This window comes from Primulina eburnea, chromosome 14 (genome assembly GCF_022965805.1).
Source record: "Primulina eburnea isolate SZY01 chromosome 14, ASM2296580v1, whole genome shotgun sequence".
NCBI classification, from domain to species: Eukaryota; Viridiplantae; Streptophyta; class Magnoliopsida; order Lamiales; family Gesneriaceae; genus Primulina; species Primulina eburnea.
In genome coordinates, this window is record NC_133114.1 from 25,765,829 (window position 1) to 25,770,748 (window position 4,920).

Sequence of the window (4,920 nt, forward strand, 5' to 3'; positions counted from 1 at the left end):
TTTTCTATCTACTCAATTGTGAATTTCTTCACAAATAGTGAGGCTATTTATAGAATTTATTTACAAATAATCCAAAAATAAATTCAGCATTACCTCACACACTAATTTTCAATATTTACAACTCTTATTTTCAACATTCAAATATTCAATACACATGTTTTAAATATTAATTTTCAATACTTACCCTTGTGATGATGATCATAATGATTGTCTTCATTACGTGTTTTTACACTGCCTCGTTAAAAACCTAACTAGGAAACACCCATTAAGATAAAACCATAGTAAGGAAAAAAGAGAGCAGTCACGTAAACTTCCCCTCATGTTGACACGAACAACTCTTCACAAATTTCGTAAATTATGCATCCCAATATTATATATGTGCTTTCTGAATATTGTCGTAGGAAGTCCCTTTGTGAAGAGATCTGATGAATTTTCACTTGATTGAATGTGACAAACATCTATATATTTATTCTTCTCAAGCTCCTTGGTGAATGCGAAGAACTTAGGAGGAATATATTTAGTTCTGTCGCTTTTTATGTATCCTTCTTTCATTTGAACAATACATGCAACATTATCGTCATATAGTATCATAGACTTCTCGTCGAATGATAATCCGCGTGAGATTTGGATATGTTGGGTCATTGATTTTAACCACACACATTCACGGCTTGCTTCATGTAGTGCAATAATCTCGGCATGATTTGATGAAGTTGTTACGAGCGTTTGTTTCTGTGAACGCCAAGAAATTGCAGTGCCTCCACGAGTAAATACATATCCAGTTTGAGAACGTGCCTTGTGTGGATCAGATAAATATCCAGCATCGGCATAACCAATTATACTTGGATTATCATCTTTTGAATATAAAAGTCTCAAGTCTGTTGTTCTTCGTAGATAACGGAATATATGTGTAATTCCGTTCTAATGTCTCTTTGTTGGAATGTGCTAAATCTTGCCAATAAATTTACGACAAAAGATATATCAGGCCTTGTACAATTTGTAAGATACATAAGGGTACCGATAGCACTTAGATATGGTATTCCTGGACAAGAATATCTTCATCATCTTCACATGGACAGAATTGATCATTTTCTATGTTTAATGATCTAACAACTATTGGAGTATTTAAAGGATTTGATTTATCCATATTAAAACGTGTAAGGATCTTTTTGTATAATTTGTCTTGTGAACAAATATTCCACATTCTTTTTGTTTAATTTGTAAACCCAGACAATACTTTGTTTTTTCAAAATCATTTATTTCAAATTTTTTCCTTCAAGAATGACACAACTTATTGAATTTATTTATTTGTTCCAATAATATTTAAATCATCAACATATACAACAATAATTACGCATCTGGATGTTGTTTTCTTAATGAAAACACAAGGACATATTGAATTATTTACATATCTCTTTATAATCAAGTGATCACTTAGTCGATTATACCACATTCGGCCAGATTGTTTTAACCCATATAAGGATCTATGTAATTTCACTGAATAACATTCTCTGGGTTTTGAACTTTGTGCTTCAGACATCTTAAATCCTTCAGGAATTTTCACACACACACACACACACACACACACACACACACACACACACATATATATATATATATATATATATATATATATATTGCATGCATCACGGCAGAATACGTTTCTTCATAATCAATTCCAGGCGTTTGAGAAATACCTTGTGCAACAAGTCGAGCTTTATATCTTACTATTTCATTTTTCTCATTTCGATTTCGAATAAAAACCCATTTGTATCTAAAAGGTTTTACACCTTCAGGTGTAAGGACTATAGGTCCAAAAACATTACGTTTATTTAGCGAATCTAATTCAACCTGGATGGCATCTTTCCATTTTATCCAATCTTGCCGATTTTTACTTTCACCAAAAGATTTTGGTTCATGATCTTCATTATCATTTATGATGTCGATTGCCACATTATAAGAAAATATATCATCAATTTCTTCTATATCTTTTCGGTTCCATAATTTTCTAGTATTACTATAATTGATAGAGATTTCCCGATTCTCGTTAGTTTGTGGTTCTGACACAACATTTTCATCATCATGTGTTTATTCAGGAACATCATTCTCTATTTTGTAATCATCATGTTTCTCTATGAATTTTCTTTTTCGAGGATTTTTATCCTTGGAACCGACTGGCCTTCCACGCTTCAGGTGTTTAATGACATCATGATTATCTTCAATTTGTTTCTTCGGAATTTCAATTAAGCAGGGGAATTTGCATTATGTATATATGATTTAGTTACCCTTTTTGTGTTTGCAAATGCATCTGGTATTTGATTTGCTATTCTTTGCATTTGCACAATTTGCTGTACATCTTTTTCACATTTATTTTGTTCTTGGATCCAGATGTAACAATGATGATACATATCATGTAATTTCCTTTTCGGTATGTTTCTGTTCTCCCCCTAACATTGGGAAGATTTCCTCATTAAAATGACAATTAGCAAAATGTGTTGTGAACACGTCACCTGTCTGAGGTTCAAGATATCGAATGATTGATGGACTATCATAACCGATATAAATTCCAATCTTTCTTTGAGGTCCCATTTTATTTCGTTGCGGTGGTGCAATAGGCACATACACCATACATCCAAAAATTCTCAGATGAGAAATGTCTGGTTCTTTACCAAATACAAGCTGCAATGGAGGGTATTTATGATATGGACTTGGTCTTATGCGAATTAATGTAGCAGCATGTAAAATTGCATGTCCCCATATAGAAATAGGGAGCTTTGTTTTCATAATTATTGGTCTAGCAATCATTTGAAGACGTTTAATCAATGATTCAGCCAATCCATTCTGTGTATGTACATGAGCAACATGATGCTCAACAATGATTTCCATAGACATACAATAATCATTGAAAGTCTGGGAAGTAAATTCACCAGCATTATCAAGTCTAATTTTTTTGATTGTATAATCGGAAAATTGATTCATCGATTTTATTATTTGAGCAAGTAATCTTGCAAATGCAACATTTCGAGTTGACAATAAACATACATGTGACCATCTGCTGGAGGCATCAATCAATACCATAAAGTATCTGAATGGTCCACATTGTCACGCCCCGAGACCGGGGTTAGTAGACACCGGCGTTGTTTATCAATCACACAATTAAAAACAACCACCCTCGTAGCACAGTATAAACCGAAAACCAGTTTATTATTCATAATTTCTCAAAAACTTATGTCTTTACAACTGAATTAAAATAAATCTGCGGAAGCGTCTAACATAAAATTGAAAGTAAAATAACATAACTAAACTAAATCGCAAAATTCGCCATCCCCAAAATTGTTCAGATTCTTCTTCTTCAACCTGTTCTTCGGATTTATCTGGGAAAGTGTGTAAGGGGTGAGTATTTTGGGAATACTCAGTAAATGGGGGACTTTGAATACCACATAACATTTTATAACAATTTCGAATCATAACATAGCATGCTTTTCATAATCGTAACATCATATTCATAACAACACTGCGATTTTTCACCTTTCATGGTTTACTGACGTCAGTCCCTAAGTTTTAATCCTCTAAGGGGGCGAGGCCATAAAACAGTTCTATCCCACTGTTAGGGGCCATATGTTGGAATTCCACCCATTTTCAGGGAATCCTCACAGTGCCAATCCAAAAACGTACAAACTTTCGTAAAAACGTATAGGCAAAACGACGGTACTCAACCGCATTTTTAAACCAGAAACCGAAAATTTAATATGCATAAAACCGAAATTTAAAACAGCCCACTTACCTTAAATTCTTGAAAAAAACGTGAAAAATTCCTACTTTACTGGCTGGACGGCGGCAGCGCTTCGCTGTGCTCGAAAACTCCTAAGGGGACTAGGGGGATTCTCGAAAATTTGGAGGAGAAAGAGGTGTGATTTTCGAATACAGGGCCCTCCTATTTATAGGGGTTGGCTGCTATCGTGATCGAGTGATATCGCGATGAAATCTGGCTTAAATCTTTTATCTCAAATCGTGATCTATCCGTGATATGTTCAAAAATTAAATCTTTTATCCCATACAATTTCGAAATTTGATAATAATCTGATATGATCCCGATTGTACAGAATCTCGGGTTTTACACACATGGTGGATGGATTGTTCCACAAATATCACCCTGAATATGTTCAAGAAACATTGGTGATTCAGTTTGGATTTTGGCTGGTGATAGTCTTATAATAAGTTTTCCAAGAGAACATGCTTTACATTGAAACTTATTATTCTGAAATATCTTCTGGTCTTTCAACGGATGACCATGTGTATTTTCTATAATTCTTCGCATCATTTTTGAACCAAGATGTCCTAATCGATCATGCCAATTGGTTAATATTGAAAAATTATCAACTACCATGTTTGATTCAATGAGACTTATATGTGTATAATGCAATCCAGTAGGGAGCATTGGTAGTTTTTCAATCACATATTTTTTTTCTGATTTATATGTGGTATGAAACATATATTTCTCATTCCATTTATTTATTGTTTGAGTATCATACCCATGGGAGTATATATCATTAAAACTCAACAAATTTTTTTCGATTGTAGTGAATACAAAGCATCATTGATCAAAGATTTGTACCTTTAGGTAACAAAAATTATGCTTTACCACAACCTTTAATCAAGCCTACAGGACCTGATATTGTATTCACAATTGTTTTTGTTGGTTTTAGTTCCAAGAAATATATTTTATCTCGAAGAATAGTGTGCGTTGTACACTATCAAGTATGCAAACTTCCATGGAATTAGTTCTTTGTTTAGCTTTGTTCATGTCATTTTTCATATTTGAACTTCAAAATATGCAATGAAAAAAAATTACTGACAATACATATGTAAATATAACACATCTAATAATTATACAATAAAAAATTATTATATGAATACATGAAA